The sequence below is a fragment of the Pseudophryne corroboree genome, chromosome 7 (genome assembly GCF_028390025.1).
Source record: "Pseudophryne corroboree isolate aPseCor3 chromosome 7, aPseCor3.hap2, whole genome shotgun sequence".
NCBI classification, from domain to species: Eukaryota; Metazoa; Chordata; class Amphibia; order Anura; family Myobatrachidae; genus Pseudophryne; species Pseudophryne corroboree.
In genome coordinates this window covers 198,833,818-198,860,153 of record NC_086450.1, presented here as the reverse complement: position 1 = coordinate 198,860,153, position 26,336 = coordinate 198,833,818, and the positions used below count along the sequence as shown (strand labels likewise).

At 45.6% G+C, this 26,336-nt stretch overlaps 1 protein-coding gene across 9 annotated transcripts in view; it reads right to left on the bottom strand.

Annotated features, from left to right (window-relative positions):
- Nucleotides 1-26,336, bottom strand: part of TNS1 (tensin 1) — a 937,838-nt gene that overhangs the window by 414,678 nt on the left and 496,824 nt on the right. The gene's annotated exons all lie outside the window — the stretch shown is intronic.

The window sequence follows — 26,336 nt, the reverse complement described above, 5'->3', positions numbered from 1 at the left end:
TCTTGTTCTGTATGCACAGAGCAAGTCTAACTGGCCTATGTATCAATAATCTCTGCAGTGCCGCATTTATTAACAGTCCAGCACCAATGACAGCGGCAGCGATAAATGCTGTCCCTATGAGTTATGTTCCTTTTTGATTGTAGGAGTCTTTCACATTGTAAAAACACCCCTCCATAAAATAACACCGTGTCAGAATCTGGAGCCGGACGGAAATTGTGGGAGAGAGATAGATAAGATCCCCCTCCTGCGAGTATGCTTCCATAGATATAAAGCCATGTATTGCATCTAAGGATGGAGTAGACAAAAGGGGTCAAACTCCGAAAAGCTTCACTCAGTGTAAGCCTGAGTCTCTATTCATATCCTGGTATGTAAGTACAACTGCACAGTACCACTCCTCTTGTTTGGTATACTCAGTCTATTTCTACAGGGCCATATGAATGTATAGGAACACTGGTCATCTGTCCAGGGCCCCCACAATTCTGTGGGTCTTCAAGCAACCCCCTGGGCTTGTGTCTCCTGAGCTTCTAGGGAGGCAGATAGAGAATGCTGCCCAGCCACTCTGATTGTGAATTAGGGATGGCCGTTGACCATAGATAATTCCAACCCATCAATGGTTTATGACTGATGTCAAATACTTTGACCATTAATGGCGGAAAACCGGATGGGTTACTGCCATTGACGATGGTTTTTTATTGTGCCATGGGTGAATGGATGGCCAGACGCACCTCGCCTGCCCACAACACTTAATAGTGCTATGTGCTGACTTAGCTGACACCGACAGAGACAGTAGTCTCACCCCTGCAAAGTGACCAATCAGTGAGGCTGTGTGCCAGAATGGGTGGAGCGTGGACTGTTCCATTTCATTGACTGGCTGAGCAGCTTGAGCACTAGCACAGTCCAGCAGCCCCAGCTCCAGCTCCGACCTGAGTAAAACACAGTACACTTGCATATGATATGATTGTAATGAGCTTATAGGTACTCCTTCAAGAATACCCTGCTGCATGCATGTCTGGCAGCCATAGCATTCATTGTGAGAGAAAAGCAGTGCACTAGTCACTAACTTCATGTTACAGCCTCTTCTGCAGTGCAAGCAAAGAGAAAGCAACCACCGGCTCTGGCGCTGCTGCATGTGAGGTCCTCCCTAAGGAGTGCAGTACTTACATGGACCTGGGCTTGTTGGAGGGGCCCGAGTCCACAATCCATCCCAACAGGCAGTGCTCTGCACATTGATAGATAGAGGAAGCATATAGCAGCGAGCAGTCAGTCCTTCACCTACCTGCACCCAGCATCAAGATGCCAGCAAAATAACCAACCCCACCTCTTCCCATGTCATGGTGCCCTCCCTGTAATTGTATTCTGAATCCGCACATGATGGTAGCATAGTTTCTAACCATTAATGGATCCAGCTAAATCATCCATCAATGGCAACCAACGATGTGGAGGGTACCAATGACCATCCCTGTTGTGAATTACAGACAATCAGAGCAGCCAGGCAACATTCTCTACCTACCTCCCAGCCTGTAGGCAGACAATAAATGATTGTCAGCATGCGAATTGGTGGATGGCTGGAGGTATTACCTGTATATAAGCATATGGAGAGACAGCGCGGCACCAAAGGAGAGGTAAGTTATGATTTAAGTGCTGTTAAGATAGCCCTGTATATCTAATTCTCAATACCTGTTAATATTCTGGTATGTGTGGTCAAAATGCACAGTTCCACTTCTCATTTTGTGTGCTCAGTATAACTCTGAGTTACATAATACAATATATAGTTGATGAAGAATAGTAGCTCCCCCTGTAGTATGATCATAACCAGCAATGGAACTACATCATAACCACAAAACTGTAAGGTTCTTCTATTTAGTATTTAAAATCCCTGTTTTGCTAAATGTGAGGTCAATATTATACATACTTAAATGTAGAATTATAAAGCTTGAACCAGTAAAGCTGGTAATGTATACCTCTTTCAGGAGTTCTGATCTACCATGATTGGAGTTAACAAAATCTAGAATAAAGTCCATCACCAATACACAGAAGAGACTCAATAACTTTATTTTAGAATTGATTGGACTAAAAAGACGTACAATATAAAAATTTCACAAAAAGCATATCAATAGAACAAAGATAATTAACCCAACATCTTTTTAAGAAAGTCCCCTACTGACAATAACAGTGGCACAGGTTCTTCCTTGGTTGAGCATACAGGATCATCCAATGCATTTCATTTGCAGACAAGGAAGATTTTCTTCAGATGAAAGGCTTTGGCTTAACAATCAGCCATAACATTAAAACCACTGACAGGCAAGGTGAATAACATTGATTTATCTTATTACAATGGCACATGTCAAAGGGTGGGATAGTTAGGCAGCAAGTGAATACTCCGTTATGAAGTTGATGTGTTGGTAGTAGGAAAAATGGCCATGTGTAAGTACCTGAGAGACTTTGACAAGGGCCAAATTGTGATGGCTAGACGACCAAGTCAGCGCATCTCCAAAACTGCAGGGGGTGTTCCTGGTATGCAGTGGTTAGTAACTACCAAAAGTGGTCCAAGGAAAGACAACCGATCAACTAGTGACTGGGTCATGGGCACCCAAGACTCATTGATACACACAAGCAGCGAAGTCTTATCCCACAAAAAAGCTACAGTAGCACAAATTTCTGAGAAGTTAATGCACACTATAATAGGTCTCAGACCACACAGCGCATCGCGGCTTGCTGCATATGGGGCTGTATAGCTGCAGACCGGTCAGCGTGCCTCAGCGTGTTTTCAACAGGTTTTTGCTCCGTTTTCGACATGCCTTTTTTTATTTTTAGTGCGTCGAATCAGCATGGTCGAAAATGGACCAAACAACTGTCGAAAACGTCCGTAAATTCGACAAAACACGTGGATCAGTGGCGAATTCACCGATACACGTGGTTTTCGACAAGTTGAAAAATCAGGCCAGGCTTGAATGCGTTGAAAGAAACGGCACAAACTGAATATGTCCATAGACAGAGAAAATGCACCTGCCATAGGGTTGGTTTAAGTTTTAAAGGTGCGACCAATGATGTGTTGATGATGCGTCTACAAACGCACTGTATGGAAATGCTGTGAACGAATGTCATGACATCATAAATGTATATCATGTCCTCTGGCCTATACCTCAATTACCAACTGTTCCTCTTCTCCACTCCCAATCCTCCAGTTCCTCATTCATTGGTGAGCTGGTGATGTACAGTGCTGTCTGCTCTGTAGCTGCAGCAGCACTAATGCTGCAAAGTGCAAACCTTTAACACTGCAAGAGTGAATCAGGAGGCGGAGCCAGCCAAGTGACATTTCTGTGCAGCGATGGACTGGGGCTCTAAATCGGCCTGGGCATTCGTCACGGGGGCGCGCCGCCACGATGTGTGGGGGCGTGGATTCGTGGAACGCCCCCGTTACCACGGCAACGCTTGCTGGGGCGGGGGAGCGCCGTGAGTCCAGGGGCGTGGACTCGCGTCACGCCCCCATTTCCATGGAGACCGGATGGGGAGGGTGAAGCAGGGAGCCGGAAGCTGCGCTGCGCGCGGCCTTCCCAGCTCTCTGAGGGACCGGATCGGCCCATCGGCCCTTCTGGCATGTGCCAGATGTGCCAGATGGCCAGTCCGGCCCTGCTTCTGTATCAGCAGCAGCTAAGAGGCAGAGCCACAAGGCTGCATGCTGTGAGACATACTTGCCAGTCAGCACTGCTGCAGCTCTGCTCCATAAGGAAAGCTGCTGATTAGCACAAACACATCAAAGCAGCCTTTTCTGTCACCGCTCCGGCATAGGCTTGCTCATTCCGGATCTGATCAGCGGCAGGCCGAGGATCGCATTGTGGGCGGCCAGGGGACACTTTCACACTGCTCCCCTAGCTCAGTCTGCCTATTGTCAGAGAGATACTTCTGAGCTGGCCCAGCGGGGACTTGTTACTCAACTAGGCATAGGCATACCTCCCAACATGACCCTCTCCAGGAGGGACACAATGCTCTGCTTCTGGACTTCCTTCTTAATTTATGATTGCCATCACCTGTCCTGAAACACCTTTCTTATCCATTAACCTGTTCAACACAGGTGCCTGCAATCATAAATTAAGAGAAAAGTCCAGAAGCAGAGCATTGTGTCCCTCCTGGAGAGGGTCATGTTGGGAGGTATGCATAGGCACAATTACATCGCAACAAAAAACGGTGTTTCCGTGTGTCCACCGGGAGGGGGCAGGGCCAAAAGGACGTTATGATATTAGAGGTATCTTTCACATTGGCTCCGCCCCCTCCCGATGGACCCGGGAATCGCTGCATTTTGCAGCGAGGAGCGGGGCTTAATAAAATAGTGCTCTCTCTCTCTCCTCATCTAAAGAGGGAGTGTGGGGTACCCGCGAGCCCCATGGCTGGCAATCGGGGGATGTAGGGGATGTTTCTGCAGATGGAAGGCGGGTCCTTAATATTCACTGTCAAGCTGCTGTAGCAGGAATCTGTTTTTCCTGTCTACTGCAGTATAGCAGTCTGAAAATGCCATAGGCCTATTTTGATGCTGGGTTTGGAGCTACAGCTCCATCATCCACATTGTTAATCGGGCCCTGAGTACACCCCTTCATGGCAATGGCATTCCCCGATTTCAGTAGACTCTTTCAGTAGGATAATGCACCACACTGCTCTGCAAAAATTGTCCAGTAATTGTTTGAGGAACATGACAAAGAGCTCACTGTATTGACCCAGTGTCCAAATTCCCCAGATCTCAATCTGATTGGGCATCTGTGGGATAAGCTGGAAAAACAAGTACAAGTCATGGGTGCCCAACCCTGCAACTTCCAGGACTGCTGTTAACATCTTGGTGGCAGATACCATAGGACACCTTCAGATGTCTTGTGGATTTCATGCCTTGACGGGTGAGAGCTGTTTTGGTAGCACAAAAGGAAACTACAAAATGAGGCAGGTGGTTTTTAGTGTTATGGCTGATCGGATTGGTGTGTATGTATGCGTGTGTATGTATTATTTATATAGTTACAATGTCTATTACACATATATAGGCCCTGGAAGGGTTTAGCCCTAGCCCCCAATCCCCAAGGGTTAGTCATAGCTGACACCCCCGGGGGGTTAGCTCTAGCCGCCACCTCCCAAGGATTAGGGAAGGGGATGTGGGCGCGGTGTAGAAATTCTTACTTCCTCCATTGTCGGGATGCCGTGGCCGGTAATGTGACCGCCAGCATCTCGACCCCCGGGATACAGTATGTATTCCCAGTAAGCCATCATGATTAAACCTTCTGACATTTCTATTCCTGTGCATATACCCATTTGCACACTTTCCATCTTTTGTGCTATCTGTAAATGTATGATCATTACATGATTTATATGATCTGCACTTGCTCTGAACTGCAGAATTGTACCCGCTGTGAGAATATGTTCTGTCCTGACATGCAACTCTCCTCACATGACTTGGACGTTCATATTTTACACTGTTTAATTGTTTCTTTGTCCTTACCTGTCCAGCACTGCAGAAATTGTAGCACCTTATAAATAAATGTTGGTGTTGATGATATATGCTGTATATCATATATTCTTAATGCAAGTTCCTTTTCATCATAATTAAAAATGAATTCAAATTTACCGGTTTGTTGCCTAAGTCTTGTTGGAAAGTATACGCTCCATGTCTTCCATGTACAGTGTTTTATCATGTGCACAAAAGTGTCCAGCAGCAAAGTGTCTTGGGAGACCATAAAATATTGGCAGCACACACAGGCATGATACAATGCACACACTCCCCATACACAATACACACACACCACCCCCAGCAGAGCACCTGTGCTTCTTTGTGTATGCATTCCGACCTCTGGGAGAGAAACAAGAATAATCTTAGTGGCATTCCACCCCCCAGGTGAAATTCCTCCCGTTTCCAATAACACAGCACTGGGATTGGGTGAGAGCTCGCAGCCATTCACCCACTCGTCAGAGGATGACAGATTTGCTGATATTGACACTGCTACAGGGCAGATGAAGCCATCAATTTCTAGTCCTGTTCCCAATCACCCAGCAAAGAGCACAGCACTGGGAACCTGGGCTCTGTGAATGACAATTATAGCCAGCCTTTCACTTTTAGGACCCTGGGGTCAAGTGGCTCTAAGAAACCTCGGCTGATGTAATTCTGTAGCCAGCAGAATAAAGGATGTCTCACTTATGCTGTATGTAATTGGTGCTTTCTATATGTATCAATAAGACCCCCTTCATAAAATTTCCATGAACTTCATAAATTTATGTAAACAGAATTCATGGGTGTTCATCTTCTAAAAGAAGGCTATCATATTAGTTAGTGCCCCCCTACTGCACTTTCACCAGCAGTGGATAACATGGCATATGGAGCATGGTTTGGCCTCATTGCTACCTTATTGGTGGAAACTTTTGGAGGTACACTGTCAAACATATGCAAATCGTCAACCCTTTCAGCTTGTTCAAATATCTTATTCTGTACAACAGAAACTGGCATATCTTTAGGAGGATCTTGTGCTTAGCCCAAAGAGGCCTATCATTACATGTTGGACTCCTTCAGAGCAACAGCCACCAAATTGATTGGAAAATTACATGTCCATACATATATATATATATATATATATATATATATATATTAGAGATGAGCGGGTTCGGTTCCTCGGAATCCGAACCCGCCCGAACTTCATTTTTTTTTACACGGGGCCGAGCGACTCGGATCTTCCCGCCTTGCTCGGTTAACCCGAGCGCGCCCGAACGTCATCATCCCGCTGTCGGATTCTCGCGAGGCTCGGATTCTATCGCGAGACTCGGATTCTATATAAGGAGCCGCGCGTCGCCGCCATTTTCACACGTGCATTGAGATTCATAGGGAGAGGACGTGGCTGGCGTCCTCTCCGTTTATAGAGAAGAGAGTGAGACTAGAGTAGAGAGAGACACAGTAGTAATTTTGGGGAGCATTAGGAGGAGTACTACTACTTGCTGAAGTGATAGATAGATAGTGTGACTGTATAATGTATATCTGACTTGTGGGGGAGACACTGACAGTGGGGAGCAGTTAGAGTCTGAGAGCAGGTACATATAACGTACAGTGTACACTTTTGCTGCCAGAGTGCCACACTGCCATTGTGACCACACTGACCACCAGTATAATATATATTGTGATTGTCTGCTTAGGAGTACTACTTGCAAGTTGCTGATAGTGTGACCAGTGACCTGACCACCAGTTTAATAATCACCACCAGTTTAATATATATAATATATATATATATATAATTGTATATAATATATATATAATATTGTATACCACCTACCCGTTTTTTTTTTTTTCTTTCTTCTTCTTTATACATACTACTATAGTAGCTTACTGTAGCAGTCTGCGGTGCTGCTGAGCTGACAGTGTCCAGCAGGTCCGTCATCAGTCATTACATAATAAATATATCTACCTGTCCGGCTGCAGTACTAGTGTGATATTATATATATATATATTGATTTCATCTCATTATCATCCAGTCTATATTAGCAGCAGACACAGTACGGTAGTCCACGGCTGTAGCTACCTCTGTGTCGGCAGTCGCTCGTCCATCCATAATTGTATACCACCTACCCGTGGTTTTTTTTTCCCTTTCTTCTTTATACATACTACTATAGTAGCTTACTGTAGCAGTCTGCGGTGCTGCTGAGCTGACAGTGTCCAGCAGGTCCGTCATCAGTCATTACATAATAAATATATATACCTGTCCGGCTGCAGTACTAGTGATATTATATATATATATATATATATTGATTTCATCTCATTATCATCCAGTCTATATTAGCAGCAGACACAGTACGGTAGTCCACGGCTGTAGCTACCTCTGTGTCGGCAGTCGCTCGTCCATCCATAAGTAAACTAGTATCCATCCATCTCCATTGTTTACCTGAGGTGCCTTTTAGTTGTGCCTATTAAAATATGGAGAACAAAAATGTTGAGGTTCCAAAATTAGGGAAAGATCAAAATCCACTTCCACCTCGTGCTGAAGCTGCTGCCACTAGTCATGGCCGAGACGATGAAATGCCAGCAACGTCGTCTGCCAAGGCCGATGCCCAATGTCATAGTACAGAGCATGTAAAATCCAAAACACCAAATATCAGTAAAAAAAGGACTCCAAAATCTAAAATAAAATTGTCGGAGGAGAAGCGTAAACTTGCCAATATGCCATTTATCACACGGAGTGGCAAGGAACGGCTGAGGCCCTGGCCTATGTTCATGGCTAGTGGTTCAGCTTCACATGAGGATGGAAGCACTCAGCCTCTCGCTAGAAAAATGAAAAGACTCAAGCTGGCAAAAGCACCGCAAAGAACTGTGCGTTCTTCGAAATCCCAAATCCACAAGGAGAGTCCAATTGTGTCGGTTGCGATGCCTGACCTTCCCAACACTGGACGTGAAGAGCATGCGCCTTCCACCATTTGCACGCCCCCTGCAAGTGCTGGAAGGAGCACCCGCAGTCCAGTTCCTGATAGTCAGATTGAAGATGTCAGTGTTGAAGTACACCAGGATGAGGAGGATATGGGTGTTGCTGGCGCTGGGGAGGAAATTGACAAGGAGGATTCTGATGGTGAGGTGGTTTGTTTAAGTCAGGCACCCGGGGAGACACCTGTTGTCCGTGGGAGGAATATGGCCGTTGACATGCCTGGTGAAAATACCAAAAAAATCAGCTCTTCGGTGTGGAAGTATTTCAACAGAAATGCGGACAACATTTGTCAAGCCGTGTGTTGCCTTTGTCAAGCTGTAATAAGTAGGGGTAAGGACGTTAACCACCTCGGAACATCCTCCCTTATACGTCACCTGCAGCGCATTCATAATAAGTCAGTGACAAGTTCAAAAACTTTGGGCGACAGCGGAAGCAGTCCACTGACCAGTAAATCCCTTCCTCTTGTAACCAAGCTCACGCAAACCACCCCACCAACTCCCTCAGTGTCAATTTCCTCCTTCCCCAGGAATGCCAATAGTCCTGCAGGCCATGTCACTGGCAATTCTGACGATTCCTCTCCTGCCTGGGATTCCTCCGATGCATCCTTGCGTGTAACGCCTACTGCTGCTGGCGCTGCTGTTGTTGCTGCTGGGAGTCGATGGTCATCCCAGAGGGGAAATCGTAAGACCACTTTTACTACTTCCACCAAGCAATTGACTGTCCAACAGTCCTTTGCGAGGAAGATGAAATATCACAGCAGTCATCCTGCTGCAAAGCGGATAACTGAGGCCTTGGCATCCTGGGTGGTGAGAAACGTGGTTCCGGTATCCATCATTACTGCAGAGCCAACTAGAGACTTGTTGGAGGTACTGTGTCCCCGGTACCAAATACCATCTAGGTTCCATTTCTCTAGGCAGGCGATACCGAAAATGTACACAGACCTCAGAAAAAGAGTCACCAGTGTCCTAAAAAATGCAGCTGTACCCAATGTCCACTTAACCACGGACATGTGGACAAGTGGAGCAGGGCAGGGTCAGGACTATATGACTGTGACAGCCCACTGGGTAGATGTATGGACTCCCGCCGCAAGAACAGCAGCGGCGGCACCAGTAGCAGCATCTCGCAAACGCCAACTCTTTCCTAGGCAGGCTACGCTTTGTATCACCGGTTTCCAGAATACGCACACAGCTGAAAACCTCTTACAGCAACTGAGGAAGATCATCGCGGAATGGCTTACCCCAATTGGACTCTCCTGTGGATTTGTGGCATCGGACAACGCCAGCAATATTGTGTGTGCATTAAATCTGGGCAAATTCCAGCACATCCCATGTTTTGCACATACCTTGAATTTGGTGGTGCAGAATTTTTAAAAAAACGACAGGGGCATGCAAGAGATGCTGTCGGTGGCCAGAAGAATTGCGGGACACTTTCGGCGTACAGGCACCACGTACAGAAGACTGGAGCAACACCAAAAACGCCTGAACCTGCCCTGCCATCATCTGAAGCAAGAAGTGGTAACGAGGTGGAATTCAACCCTATATATGCTTCAGAGGTTGGAGGAGCAGCAAAAGGCCATTCAAGCCTATACAATTCAGCACGATATAGGAGGTAGAATGCACCTGTCTCAAGCGCAGTGGAGAATGATTTCAACGTTGTGCAAGGTTCTGCTGCCCTTTGAACTTGCCACACGTGAAGTCAGTTCAGACACTGCCAGCCTGAGTCAGGTCATTCCCCTCATCAGGCTTTTGCAGAAGAAGCTGGAGACATTGAAGGAGGAGCTAACACGGAGCGATTCCGCTAGGCATGTGGGACTTGTGGATGGAGCCCTTAATTCGCTTAACAAGGATTCACGGGTGGTCAATCTGTTGAAATCAGAGCACTACATTTTGGCCACCGTGCTCGATCCTAGATTTAAAACCTACCTTGGATCTCTCTTTCCGGCAGACACAAGTCTGCTGGGGTTCAAAGACCTGCTGGTGAGAAAATTGTCAAGTCAAGCGGAACGCGACCTGTCAACATCTCCTCCTTCACATTCTCCCGCAACTGGGGGTGCGAGGAAAAGGCTCAGAATTCCGAGCCCACCCGCTGGCGGTGATGCAGGGCAGTCTGGAGCGACTGCTGATGCTGACATCTGGTCCGGACTGAAGGACCTGTCAACGATTACGGACATGTCGTCTACTGTCACTGCATATGATTCTCTCCCCATTGAAAGAATGGTGGAGGATTATATGAGTGACCGCATCCAAGTAGGCACGTCACACAGTCCGTACTTATACTGGCAGGAAAAAGAGGCAATTTGGAGGCCCTTGCACAAACTGGCTTTATTCTACCTAAGTTGCCCTCCCACAAGTGTGTACTCCGAAAGAGTGTTTAGTGCCGCCGCTCACCTTGTCAGCAATCGGCGTACGAGGTTACTTCCAGAAAATGTGGAGAAGATGATGTTCATTAAAATGAATTATAATCAATTCCTCCGTGGAGACATTGACCAGCAGCAATTGCCTCCACAAAGTACACAGGGAGCTGAGATGGTGGATTCCAGTGGGGACGAATTGATAATCTGTGAGGAGGGGGATGTACACGGTGATATATCGGAGGATGATGATGAGGTGGACATCTTGCCTCTGTAGAGCCAGTTTGTGCAAGGAGAGATTAATTGCTTCTTTTTTGGTGGGGGTCCAAACCAACCCGTCATTTCAGTCACAGTCGTGTGGCAGACCCTGTCACTGAAATGATGGGTTGGTTAAAGTGTGCATGTCCTGTTTATACAACATAAGGGTGGGTGGGAGGGCCCAAGGACAATTCCATCTTGCACCTCTTTTTTCTTTAATTTTTCTTTGCGTCATGTGCTGTTTGGGGAGTGTTTTTTGGAAGGGCCATCCTGCGTGACACTGCAGTGCCACTCCTAGATGGGCCAGGTGTTTGTGTCGGCCACTAGGGTCGCTTATCTTACTCACACAGCTACCTCATTGCGCCTCTTTTTTTCTTTGCGTCATGTGCTGTTTGGGGAGTGTTTTTTGGAAGGGCCATCCTGCGTGACACTGCAGTGCCACTCCTAGATGGGCCCGGTGTTTGTGTCGGCCACTAGGGTCGCTTATCTTACTCACACAGCTACCTCATTGCGCCTCTTTTTTTCTTTGCGTCATGTGCTGTTTGGGGAGTGTTTTTTGGAAGGGCCATCCTGCGTGACACTGCAGTGCCACTCCTAGATGGGCCCGGTGTTTGTGTCGGCCACTAGGGTCGCTTAGCTTAGTCATCCAGCGACCTTGGTGCAAATTTTAGGACTAAAAATAATATTGTGAGGTGTGAGGTATTCAGAATAGACTGAAAATGAGTGGAAATTATGGTTTTTGAGGTTAATAATACTTTGAGATCAAAATGACCCCCAAATTCTATGATTTAAGCTGTTTTTTAGTGTTTTTTGAAAAAAACACCCGAATCCAAAACACACCCGAATCCGACAAAAAAAATTAGGTGATGTTTTGCCAAAACGCGTTCGAACCCAAAACACGGCCGCGGAACCGAACCCAAAACCAAAACACAAAACCCGAAAAATTTCAAGTGCACATCTCTAATATATATATATATATATATATATATATATATATATATATATAGTGCCCAAAAAGCACTTTTTTGAGTCGCGCCCAGCACATCCCCTTCATCCCACGTTCTCCCATCACTTTAGAGAGGAGATCGGGTGCGATAAACAATTGAATTCCACCCAGAGTATATCTTGAATGGATCAGCTTAATTGTAGCTTATTAACAACATTTTGACAAATGATGGAGAGACCTTCTCGAATATATACTATAAGCAGCAAGAGCAACAATATTTTTCTGCAATATATAGTCTCTCCCTATGCCTGTCATCAGAGAGAGAGAACAGTACACGCAGAAGTGCAACACAATCACCGTGACACTACACACGACACAAGAGGCTGCAGAAAGCAGTAAAACATCTCCGTACTCACTGAGAACCATAAAACGATTGAGTCAGAGGTGAATTCTCACTTACTTGAAAACATTTCCCTATGTGAACCTGCTACCACCAATAAAACTCCCAGTACTGGAAGTCCACTCAGACCACTCTGCACAACACAGCACCACTTTATACACCTACACTGGATATATGGCAGCAGAGAACACCAACACTGTGACTGCCTGGACTGATGCAGCACAATACACTGACTACACTGGACTGGTCTGCACAACACAGCACCACTTATACAGCTACACTGGATATATGGCAGCTGAGAACATCAACACTGTGACTGGCTGGACTGATGCAGCACAATACACTGACTACACTGGACTGGTCTGCACAACACAGCACCCCTTATACAGCTACACTGGATATATGGCAGCTGAGAACATCAACACTGTGACTGCCTGGACTGATGCAGCACAATAAACTACACTGGACTGGACAACACTTGCCACCCCACTTTCCCTCCCCATCACACAGACACTGAACACTGAGGACACGTCCTCTTCATACACTCTCCGAGACTGGAGTGAAAATGGCCGCGACCTGCGGCTCCTCATATGGAATCCAAATCCCACGAGAATCCAACAGCGGGATGATGACGTTTTGCCGCGTTCGGGTTTCCGAGTCAGGCGGGAAAACCCGAGCTGGGTTCGGACTCGGAAGGCAAAGTCCGGTAGGGTTCGGTTCTCTAAGAACCGAACCCGCTCATCTCTAGTTATAAGTGATACCCGTGACTATGTAGCCATAACGTAGTTATGAAACACTTATCAGAGCGTTACTAAAATTGGGGTATGTTCACTACTTTAGTGATGGTGCTAGTAAACGTCTAGCCACCCACACCAGTCTGCACAAGTGGAAACTTATCACATATTGACACCTTTGGACCTGTATAGCTGGGTTGAAAAGATACATGACGTAAAGTTTTTCTACTTGTGATAAAATGAAATACAAGACTGCAAAACCACGCTGCATAGCCATCTAGAAACAGCAAAGACTGTGGTAGAAACACTTGTTCATCACCAATTTTAGCCTATTAGTTATGATGAACTACACATATTCCGATTGTCATCAGATGACATGAAGACAGCAGGAACCACAGTTTTGGGGGTATCCAATTATAGGTAAAAAATACATTGGGGTTTTTTTTCCGATGTTTCACCCATATTTTTTTTAACAGGCTATCTAGTTTGGTCGCCTGTAGAAAAATACATTATCTACCAAAAACACAGGTTCAGTGAAATCTGTGTGTTTGTGGTAGAAACAGCCCTGTTTCTGTGGATTTGGTTTCGCCTGCCTGAGGTCGTGTCAACCTATTCCTAGTGTCGACCAATGGGTGTCGACCTAAGTGGTGTCGTCCCAGAGTCCGGATCCCGTTATATGCTGGTGGTGTTAAAGGGGTATTACTTACAACAGTTTTTAGAGATGTGCTATCACTTCCAGGAGGTCTCATTTATAGATGAGGCTATTGGGATAATTACGGTATCCACGCAACTTAAATCCGTTATCTCACCAGGAGGTCAGTAGACAGCTCCTCCTTGCAGTTTGAGTGGTTTATGACTAAGGCTTTAGGCAAAGTTTCCAAATGAACTTACTGGGAATAGACAGATACACTTACACAGAACTAGACACGTTCTAGCAGTATGTGGTCACAAAGTAATGTAAGGCAAAATCAGCTCGCCTACATTGGCAATTATAATAGAAAGGTTATGATATAGTAGCAACAGTGGATGTTTATATAGCTGTACAAACAGGCTGAGACAAAATATTCAGTTGCCAATCACTTGAAGCTTTATCTAAATAATCCACCGTTGGTAAGGTGAGTTTTAACCTGGTTAACAGATGCTGACTGTCCGTGTTCTGTTTGGTTTGGCAATTAATGTTTACTAGCACATATCAATCAATTTATTTTTTTTCCACTGTGTTAAACATCAGAAAATAATAATAATTGACTTATCTGGGGAAGAGAATACTCTGGGCAAAGAGGGTCAACGTGTGGACCTGCTAGAGGCAAGTCTTTACATCCTGCAAGTGGCACAGTGAGGACAGAGCTACAGCATAGTGTTTACATGGGTGACCTGGGTTCAGTGAGAAAGGTTTAAACTGTTAAAAATAAGATATATAGGGGGATATTCGCGCAAAAACCGTACTTTTCGCGCGAAACGCAATTATAGCCTATTCAATTTCAATATCGGTGATCATTATTTCATTAATTTCACTTCACCTACTCTGAGCAGGTGAAAAGTTGGGAAAAGTCACTATTTTAAGGTAAAAATGTTTGGATAAGGTACAGAACTCCTGGTCCTGGTCCTGGTCCTGGTCCTGGGACCCCCCCCCCCCCCCTTAATGACTAATTAGGCATGTTGAAGTTTTTAATTATTTTTAATTGGCCAATAATGACATGTCATTTTTGTGGTGAAAAAGTACAAAGTGACGGAAATTGTGGTTCAAGGTATGGGACAGATATATTGGGGTGCTTTATGAGTGGGACAGGTGTTTTTAGGCTTGCAGGTGGGAGTAATCGGTCTGTTTCCACTTTTTTTTAAAGTACCCTAAAATGACCCAAATATATACTTATACCCATTTTCATGTACCCCAAATTTATTGAGAGCATTTATTTTGCACAAAAAAACTTGCTTTCTATAATTTTTTTGCATGTTTTAAAAAATGCATATAACAGCCCTTTCACACAATTTAAGTCCCCAAAAACTCTCTAATGTGATCTCTAACACACTTCTCTTCTGTTTTCCTATGTTAGTTTACCATTTTTTGGGGTACAGGCTGATTTTCCCATTTTCACCTGCACTTTTCACTGCAACAACTTTCACGTGAAACCCATTTGGAATTAAATAGGTCGAAAAACGGGAGCGCGCATACCCGCGAAAAAAGCCGTTTTCACGGCAATTTTCGGCCGATTGCCGCGAATTTGCGGATAATTGAATACCCTAGATAGTGGGGTTTCATTTGCATATTTAGCAATGTTTGTTTGTATTACTCCGTAAAAGGATCAAGTGGTAATCCAAAAAATAGTAGCAGAAGTAAAAATGCATAATAATGCAGAATGCACTCCTTTTCTGTTCCTTTAACTCAGGCATTCCCAACCTCGGTCCTCAAGGCACACTGGCCCAAATGTATTAAGCCTTAACAGGAGATAAAGTGGAGACGAATTAAGAGTGATAAAGTCCCAGCCAATCAGCTTCCTAACTGCCATGTCACAGGCTGTGTTTGGAAAATGTGAGTTAGGAGCTGGTTGGCTGGTCATTTATCTCTCTTTGGGGTCTATTTAATAAGCCCTGGATGGAGATAAAGTCGATGGAGATAAAGTGACAGCCAATCAGCTTCCTAACTGCCATGTCACAGGCTGTGTTTGGAAAATGGCAGTTAGGAGCTGATTGGCTGGTACTTTATCTCCGTCCATTTTATCTCCATCCAAGGCTTAGCAAATAGACCCCTTTATCCGTCTCCACTGTATCTCTTGTTAAGGCTTAATACATTTGGGCCACTATGCTTGAGCACAGGTGACATAATTAGCACCTCAGTTACTTTGATTTAACTATGTGTGCTGAAGCCTGGATAGCACTAAAATCTGAACTGTTAGTGTGCCCAGTGGACCAAATGCCTGCTTAACCTGCCTTAAAACCAAATGTACAAACAAATAATTCAAGCATCTTTGGACTGGCTATGTACCCAAGCGTTCCGACACAGGCATCACGACACTGAAGATTCCAACGACGGAGGGGATAAGTATTTTTAACCCCCCCACCCCGGGGGTGGCAGCTAGGACTAACTCCCCCTAGTGCCTTACCCTAACCCACCACCACCCCCTGGCCCTAACCTTAGCAGTTACCCCAATACTTACCTTTGGGATGTTGACTGTTGGTCTTCCGGCGCCAGTCTGTCGAGTGGTGTCGAAATTCCATCGTCGGTCACATGACCACCAGCATCCCGTCCATCAGGATGCTAAACACATCCCGTACCCACAAGGCAGGTTGCACAGTAAATAACATTGCTGTCTCATAGTGCTGCGATCTTGTGTTTGACTCAGATCAGGGTGCTGTCTGTGCATAGTTTGTAGATTTTACATCTGGTCAAAATGAGGTTCCACTGGGATTTCTAGTTTCATTTCATGATCTAAAATCCATCCCCCATAAAACATACAGTACTGCTAGGTTAGCTGGCTTCTAACGAAATTTGCCAGTGTGTGTAAATAGGGTAAGGATATAGCTACACATAGTGTCAGAGATCTAGCTAGGAAAAGCATGAGGGTTTTTCCAAGAGCAGTGGGGACCTTGTCAGGTGCACAGTGGGGACCTTACCGATCTTGTAAAGGACTTTTGCAGTCAGCATTACATACGTATTGTACTACCAAAACATTTGTTCAAACTCTTATCACTCAATTTAATAAGCTGGCCCAGTGACTCTCAAAGGACCCGGTCAATGTGGACACACCCACTGGTGCTTAAAGTGAGGCTTCACCTAAAAAGCAGTGGTAGGTGATTGTTTCATGTACCTGCTCTTGGACTGTTGCTCCTATCCGTGGTGATGCAAGACAAGTAAGCAACATCTAAATATATATAGATACATGTAAAGGTTGCTTACTGCTAATTGGAGTTGAAAATTGAAGTTATTATAAATAGTAGTTCTACTTTGAAGCTTGTAACTTATCAACATTGCTTGTGACGGGGGGGGGGGGGGGGTTGATCGTAGATCTGCTAAATTTAGCACATCCACGATCATCTACTCTGACATGCGGGGGGACGCCCAGCACAGGGCTGGTCCGCCCCGCATGTCAGGCCCTGCCCCTTCCTGCACAGGTACAAAAGGATCGCACAGCGGCGATGCTTTTGTACCTGACAAGTAGCTCCCTGCCAGCGCAGCTCCTGCGCGTTGGCAGAGGCTAACCGCCACGTTCCGGGTCGCAGCAGCTGCATGTGATGTCACGCAGACGCTGCGGCGCGCCCGCCCAACGGTCCGGACACGACTCCATTGTCCGGACCGCACCCAGCCAACAACGTTCTAAGAGTGAGGACACTGCCAGATGCAGAGTGAGAATTTTGTGTTAGAGACAAAGAGAAGCTCTTGCCAGGGGGTATGGTATGGAAGGTCGCCCACACTTAGGTCGACAGTGTCTAGGTCTACCACTGTTGGTTGACAGTAACTAGGTCAACAGGGATTCTACGTCGACATGTTCTAGGTCGATAGGTCAAAAGGTCGACATAAGTTTTTTTTTTAAAAATTGGGTGTCGTTTTCTCCGTACAGTGACCGTGAACCCCAATTAGTGCACTGTGTCCCCTCGCATGGCAAGTGGCTTCGGGCAGGTTACTATTCCCAATCGTAGTCCACGTGGATCGTTAAGTATGAAAAAGTTTGAAAAAAAAGAAAAAAATTGTGAAAAACTCATGTAGAACTTTTGACCTTTCGACCTAGAACATGTCGACCTAGAGACCCTGTCGACCAATAGTGGTTGACCTAGAGACCGGATACCCTTGCCAGAGTGAAGACCTTGGGGTACGTTCAGAGCAGGCAGGCAGTCTTTTTTGACAACCGAAAAGACTGATTACAAGGATTTCACAGTAACAGCATGTTAACACAACTGCGGTCCTTACAACTATTTTTTCTTTATAGCAGGGAAAACTAAGGAAAACTGCAAATAATTGGATTATATTAGAAGAAACTATTATAGTGACAATCTTGATTATTGTTATATATACCCCACAGGGTGAAGACCTCTGTTACAGAACCTATTGAGGAGAAAAGATCTACAGACTATAAAAGAGGTTCCAGCAGAGAAAGTGTAATAAATCTGCACTACCTTTATAATCCTCATTACCATCACGAGGACAATGCAATTCTCAGTCAGCTGTGCAAATGGGCGGGTACGGGTTGGTACGGCGTACCCTTAAGAATTTAGCCGTGGGTACGCCGTACCCACCGCCGACGGGCCGACGCTCCCTCTGCTGCTGCTCACCGCCGCTGCTGCTTGAGGGGAGGAGAGCGCAGCGTGCGCCTCTCCTCTCCTCAGAGTCTACCTTCAATTCAGCGCTGGCCCGTGAGCAAATCAGAGCTCGCTGTCCGGCAGCCAAGGCTCCTGATTGGCTGCCGGACCGCAGGCTTTGATTGGCTGATGGATCGGCACTGAATTAAAGGTAGACACCGCACTGACGCCGGAGACTGAGTGGCAGGAGAGGTGCAGGCTGCACTCTCCTCCCCTCGCACACAGGATCAAGACAGCAGCAGCGGTGAGCAGCAGGGGAAGGGGGGCATGTGTACCTGGCACTGGGGGCATATCTGGCACAGGTGGGACATGTGTATCTGGCACTGGGGGCATATCTGGCACTGGGAGCATATCTGGCACTGTGGGGGCATATCTGGCACTGGGGGGGCATATCTGGCACTGGGGGGACATGTGTATCTGGCACTGGGGCCTATCTGGCACTGTGGGGGCATTTCTGTATCTGGCACTGGGGCATATCTGGCACTGGAGGCATATCTGGCACTGGGGGGGCATATCTGGCACTGGGGGCATATCTGGCACTGTGGGGGCATATCTGGCACTGTGGGGGCATATCTGGCACTGTGGGGGCATATCTGGCACTAGGGGGGCATTTCTGTATCTGGCACTGGGGGCATATCTGGCACTGTGGGGGCATTTCTGTATCTGGCACTGGGGCATATCTGGCACTGGGGGGGCATTTCTGTATCTGGCACTGGGGGGGCATTTCTGTATCTGACACTGGGGGGACATGTGTATCTGGCACTGGGGGGCAATGTATATCCGACACAGTGGGGGCATTTGTGTATCTGGCCCTGTGAGACAATGTATATCTGGCACTCTGGGGGCATTTGTGTATCTGGCACTGTGGGGCAATGTGTATCTGGCACTGTGGGGCAATGTGTATCTGGCACTGTGGGGCAATGTGTATCTGGCACTGTGGGGCAATGTGTATCTGGCACTGTGGGGCAATGTATATCTGGCACTGTGGGGCAATGTATATCTGGCACTGTGGGGCATTGTGTATCTGGCACTATTGGGGTCATATGTGTATCTGCCCCTCCCCCATATGTGTATCACGCCCCCATTTTAATTGGCCACGCCCCATGTGGCATTTGGCGCACGCACACAGTACCTATAAGACATTTTTTTCTACTTGCACCACTGTTCTCAGTATTGTGTATGAAGTATGGTGTTAACACCCTGAGATGACCGTTAAAGACACAAAATTAAAATATAATTGCTCTGAAAAACAGCTGTTATCTACTGGGTCAAACACTCAACACCATCAAACTCTCAGCAGATAGATTAAGTAAGGAAGTAGCATTAGAGAACTGTCTATTAAAGGGTTAATGACTTCAGATCATTACCAGTCATATAAAACACAGATTCCCACCACTGAATATCCTACTTCTCAATAGATGTGAGCGCCAGGAATCCTTTATGGAAGTTGTATGGATACAAACAGAGTAATCCTTATTTTAGTTACAGTGCAAATAGTCATTCAAAAGTCGTGTCACAGTGGTGGTCATTCAGAGTTGTTCGCTCGTTGCCGTTTTTCACAACGGAGCGATTAGGTGGAAAATGCGCATGCGCATGGTACGCAGCGCGCATGCATTCAGTAATTTAACACAAAACTTTGGAGATTTGCACAAGCTCGAGAGACGTTTTTCATCGCTCGAGTGATTGTAGTGTGATTGACAGGAAGTGAGTGTTTCTGGACGGAAACTGGCCGTTTTCAGGGAGTGTCTAAAAAGCGCAGGCGTGCCAGGTAAAAACGCAGGAGTGGCTGGAGAAACGGGGGAGTGGCTGGCCGAACGCAGGGCGTGTTTGTGACGTCAAACCAGGAACTAAACGGACTGAGGTGATCGCAGTCTAGGAGTACGTCTGGAGCTACTCAGAAACTGCATGAATTTTTTTAGTAGCAGTTCTGCTAATCTTTCGTTCGCTATTCTGCTAAGCTAAGATACACTGCCAGAGGGCGGCGACCTAGCGTTTGCAATGCTGCTAAAAGCAGCTAGCGAGCGAACAACTCGGAATGAGGGCCGGTCACCGACCAAGCAAGCTTAAGATCTCCAGAAGAAACGGCTGAGAATAGGTGAGATTTCCAATAATGTCCAATTGTCCACTACAGAAGGAGTACCCCATTATACTACAAATGTTTACAGAGTGCTCCCTAACAAAAACCCACTGATATGTTTGCTATATATTGTTTACTTATATTGTAACCTGTCAGTCTAAGTTATTATAAGTTGCTTCTGACCAAGGTCTGGAACATAATGGAAATTCTGATATAAAACTGAAAAACAAACAAACCAAAGAGCAGTAAAACTAACTAAAATAGGGATCATTTACTAAGTGCAAATAGCCAGTATATATCAAGTAACCAGCATATGACTATAAATATACAGTGTAATAGTTAGCATTACTGCATCACAGCACTGAGGTCATGGGTTCGATTCCCACTATGGCTCTAAGTGTGTGCAGTTTGAATATTCTCCCTGTGCTTGCGTGGGCTTCCTCTGGGTACTCCGGTTTCCTCCCACAATCCAAAAATATACTGGTAGGCAGAGGCGGATTGGCCATAGGGCTTACAGGGAAGATCCCTGGTGGGCCGACGCACCTGCGGGGCCTGTTTTGTTTGAGGACATGTGGTCCTATTTATAGACATAATGAATAAGATGCTAAATAATTTGCATATATGCAAATTTCTTTGCCACTTAAGCCTGTGATTGCAGATGATCTAGTGCACAGGTTCTCAAACTCGGTCCTCAGGACCCCACACGGTGCATGTTTTGCAGGTCTCCTCACAGAATCACAAGTGAAATCATTTGCTCCATCTGTGGACCTTTTAAAATGTGTCAGTGAGTAATGAATACACCTGTGCACCTGCTGGGTTACCTGCAAAACATGCACTGTGTGGGGTCCTGAGGACCGAGTTTGAGAACCACTGATCTAGTGTATGCTCTGTCTACCTGCTTGGCTGACATATAAGATTGAGTGAATAGTGATTGGGATACGCGGTTGGTGTAAAAAGCAAGAAAATATATCTTTCTAAAGAATTATATAGTTTTCTAAATTCTAAAGGTGTATCATATAATGTGCTCATAATATTTAATTTTGTTTCCTTTTAACTTCCCCCTTGATGCTAGACATGCCCACTATCTGGAAAGTCTTGGGGGCAGGGTGCTGCTGCCATGGCCCATGGCTAGACCTTACACCTCTGGTGCTGCCCATGTGGGGCCACTAGTCCAAATTTTTCCAGGGCCGCTTTTTGTTCCCAATCCGCCCCTGCGATATGTGGTAGGGAATATAGATTGTAATCTCCACTGGGGCACGGACTGATATGAATGGTCAAAATATTCTCTCTGTAAAGCGCTGCAGAATACGTGTGAGCTATATAAATAACTGGTAATCTTAAATATGATTCAGCTTCATATGCTGAAGTGCGGAAATCGCTATTTGGCAAATTCTGCACTTCTGCGCGAGGACTTAAATTGCAATCGCAATCTAAGTGCCGGCGGAAGGCGGTGACTGGTTGGCGTTGTGGCGTTTTGTGGACGTCAACTTGTGTTGGGGGCGCGGCCCGGACAACAGAGGCGTGTCTGGACCATTTGTGGGGCGGGCTGAGGTGGTTGCATGACATCACACGCAGTCGCTGCAACCCAAAACATGGTGGCCGGGTGAGTGTCTTTGCCAGGGGGCTACCCTAAAGATACGAGTACTTTGCTGTTTTAAAGCACTCGCATTTTAACGTGAGGGAAGGACGGCCTTGCCCTGTGCTGGGTGGCCCCCCGCATGCTAGTGTAAGGAGTTACAGTTTTGCAAATTTTCGCAAAACTACAACTCATGATGAATTAGGCCCATAGTGTATTTCACACATTGAAAGCAAAAGTGTTATTGGTTGTTAGCAAGGGTGTAGCTACCATAGGTGCAGGCAGTGCAGCTGCTATGGGGCCCAGAGCTGAGAGGTGCCGACCTTCCCTGTCAAAGTTACATGTGTTATATACATTTTTCACCAATGGGTGGTACGTAGGGATCCTTTCAAACTTTTTCCTTGGGGCCTGCAATATATCTAGGTATGCCCCTGGACCTGCTCATTGTAGTGTGGTATACATTTTTTCTGGAGGGCATTTTAATGTTATATAATATGAACCGGGGCACTGTAATGAGGCACAATATGTACGGGGAGCACTATATATCATAATGTGAATTGGGGGTAATGTGCTGCATAATGTGTACCCGGCAGCTCTGGAATGTGACATAGGGTGAACTTACAAGATAATGGCAAGAGTGAGAACTCCAGTGCGCAGTTAAGAACAAGGTGCAGCCCAAATGAGTGTAATAAAAGTGTACATCCACAAACACTGAAATCGAATAGTATAAAAAAAGTGTTACACACCCATGTGGCGCTCAAGGACAAATTAGTCTCCCATGTGTCATAAATGATAATAAGACAATAATCACCCTAGATATTCACAGTAATGATGATCCACCGTTTCTTTTATCAACCTAAAGAAAGGTGACCACCTCCACACAATGATTATTGGCAGTGGGGTCAAGGACAAAAAGAAATATATAGTGCGGTGATCCTTTTTGTAATTGATTGAATTTATGCAAATTATGCACTTACAAACACACGGATATAAATCTGCATTTCAAAGATGGTTCCACTGGTGTAGGAGGAGAGCTTTCAGATATGTCTTTAGCATGAGAGATGTTTAAATCTGTAAGACAGAATAAACTTGCCTCCGCATAGTATGAAGGAGCGCAAGTAAAAGAATATAGGCCCTCATTCCGAGTTGTTCGCTCGGTATTTTTAATCGCATCGCAGTGAGAATTCTCTTAGTGCGCATGCGTAATGTTCGCACTGCGCATGCGTCAAGTAACTTTACTAAGAAGAAAGTAATTTTACTCACGGCTTTTTCGTCGCACCGGAGAACGCATTGTGATTGACAGGAAATGGGTGTTACTGGGCGGATGTACGGCGTTTTAGGGGCGTGTGGCTGAAAACGCTACCGTTTCCGGAAAAAACGCAGGCGTGTCTGGAGAAACGGTGGGAGTGCTTGGGCGAACGCTGGGTGTGTTTATGACGTCAGCCGGGACCGAAAAGCACTGAATTGATCGCACAGGCAGAGTAAGTCTGGAGTTACTCAGAAACTGCTAACTCGGTTTTGATCGCAATATTGCGAATACATCGGTCGCACATTTAAGAAGTTTAGATTCACTCCCAGTAGGCGGCGGCTTAGCGTGTGTAACTCTGCTATAATCGCCTTGCGAGCGAACAACTCGGAATGAGGGCCATAGTGCAGTAATTTTTTGTAAAAACACACATTTAATACAAAATGCACTTACAGACATAAATGATTCAAAGGCATGGTATGAGAATCCAAAAGAAGGTACATCAACTCAGCATGCAGCCCATAAACCCGCGGTCCCCAACAGAAGATCTGACGAAGGACTTTTAAGTCAGAAACGCGTTAAGTGCCTGTTTTTCTAACAATCTCTGCTTACAAGGGAACTCACCAGCTTCAACACCACTACTCTGAGGGTACTTCCTGATCTCCTGTATCCGGACCTAGAGATCTTCTGTTGGGGACCGCGGGTTTATGGGCTGCATGCTGAGTTGATGTACCTTCTTTTGGATTCTCATACCATGCCTTTGAATCATTTATGTCTGTAAGTGCATTTTGTATTAAATGTGTGTTTTTACAAAAAACTACTGCACTATATTCTTTTACTTGCGCTCCTTCATACTATGCGGAGGCAAGTTTATTCTGTCTTACAGATTTAAACATCTCTCATGCTAAAGACATATCTGAAAGCTCTCCTCCTACACCAGTGGAACCATCTTTGAAATGCAGATTTATATCCGTGTGTTTGTAAGTGCATCATTTGCATAAATTCAATCAATTACAAAAAGGATCACCGCACTATATATTTATTTTTGTCCTTGACCCCACTGCCAATAATCATTGTGTGGAGGTGGTCACCTTTCTTTAGGTTGATAAAAGAAACGGTGGATCATCATTACTGTGAATATCTAGGGTGATTATTGTCATTTATGACACATGGGAGACTAATTTGTCCTTGAGCGCCACATGTGTGTGTAACACTTTTTTTATACTATAGGGTGAACTTAAGCACTACTACAATTCATAAAAGAAACTAGGGCAGTACTATGGGGCATAACATTACATAAGGCTCTACTATGGCTCAGTAAATGAACTAGGACACTATTACGGGCCATAAAATTAACAACTGCTGCAGAGAAGTGTCTCTCTAGAAGCATTGGGATGGGGGCCAACTCAAAATGATGCTATGGGGCCCACAACGCTTTGGGTACGCCCCTGGTTGTTGGGGTTACTCAAACTTTGTACTGTATTTTGGTAGTACCTAACCCTCACAAATATTAGGAATCACTGTATTAATTTAACCCCTGTAAATCCTGAGATACATACTATCTCAAAACACAACGTACAGTGAGTGACATGTCATAGAACGCCTCCCATCTTCTCTCATTTGGTGCCCTTAGATTACCGCTTACATTCAACTGTCAGTGAACTCAGGTGAACAAAGCAACGCTACCAGCTCAAATCCCAATCAACATTCCCATTCAGGAAGGTAAAGCTCTGCCAGATTCCAATGCCAGCAGGTGAGGCCCTCCTCGCTATCTATCACAGTACTCAATGAAGAAGAATAAATCATTACTGCTACAATCTGACAATCTCACAACCAAACAACTGCAGGATACAACTTGCTCGGTATCACAGACTTAAAACTTATACTGGCATGACCTACAATTCAGGGCAGTGTCACATTTTTATTCTGCTTCTCCAGACTTTATTGCACATGTCATATATTTTTAATAGCATAGTGACCACAAGAGAACCTGGCAGGTTTCTTCACAAATTCAGATATCTGTGGCAACCAGTTTTGCTACGCTATGCTAATGCGAATATCCAGCTTCATTCATGGTGCAGGTCGCACCAGCCACTGTTTTTGCACCTGACATCATAACGTTTAAATTACCCCCTAATCCAGACCGCATATTCCTTGGAGTGAGGGAATGTTATAGTTGGTGTGTGCTCAGTGCCTCAAAAGTGACACACCACTGCTAGCTAATATACCCTCCCTTAAAAATACCCTTTAATGTGTACGGTGCCATTGAATAGGCATACATATTCTGGGATGTAGTCAGCATCTCAACAGTCAGGATGAAGATGGCCACAGTACCAACAGTGGCATCCTGTCTGTCAGAATCCTGACATATTCTGCCGGGAGAAATTGGGGTCAGGCAGTGTGGGTGGGTGGGTGTGGCGGGGGGGGGGGGGGGGTTTGGCTTTGACGGGAGGGAGTTATGGTTAGGCTGTGGGCTGGGTGGGCTAGGGTTAGGCCGTAGGGTGGGTGGGCTACAGTTGGGATGTGAGGTGGGTGGGCTACAGTTAGGGTGCTTGGGTAGGTGGGTTAGGGTTACAGTAATTACTACAATGTGTCGGGATTACATCAGTTGGGATGCTGCTGTCGGTATATTTACCATCTGCATCCTGACTGCTGAGATCCCGTACCCAACCTCATCTTCCTTCCAGCTGTCCTGGAATCACAACAAAAATCATGGGTATGATTCCTACCAGTGGCCTTACTGTGCATGTTCTTCCACACCAAAAAGGTTCATTGGCTTTGTATATAAACAACCCTAGTTATCTATGTGTGTGGTAGATAATTTAGACTGTAAAATTCAGTGGGAGAGGATCTGATGTGAATGATTACTAGTCTTTATTATACCACCATATAGCGCAGCATTTTCTAATCATCATCATCATCACAACACACAGAATGCTAGAACTACCTGCATCCTTTCCCTGCGCTCTGTGTGTGAGACAGAACGCAGAGAGGATTATATCAGGACATTCTATCAATCTCATGCCCA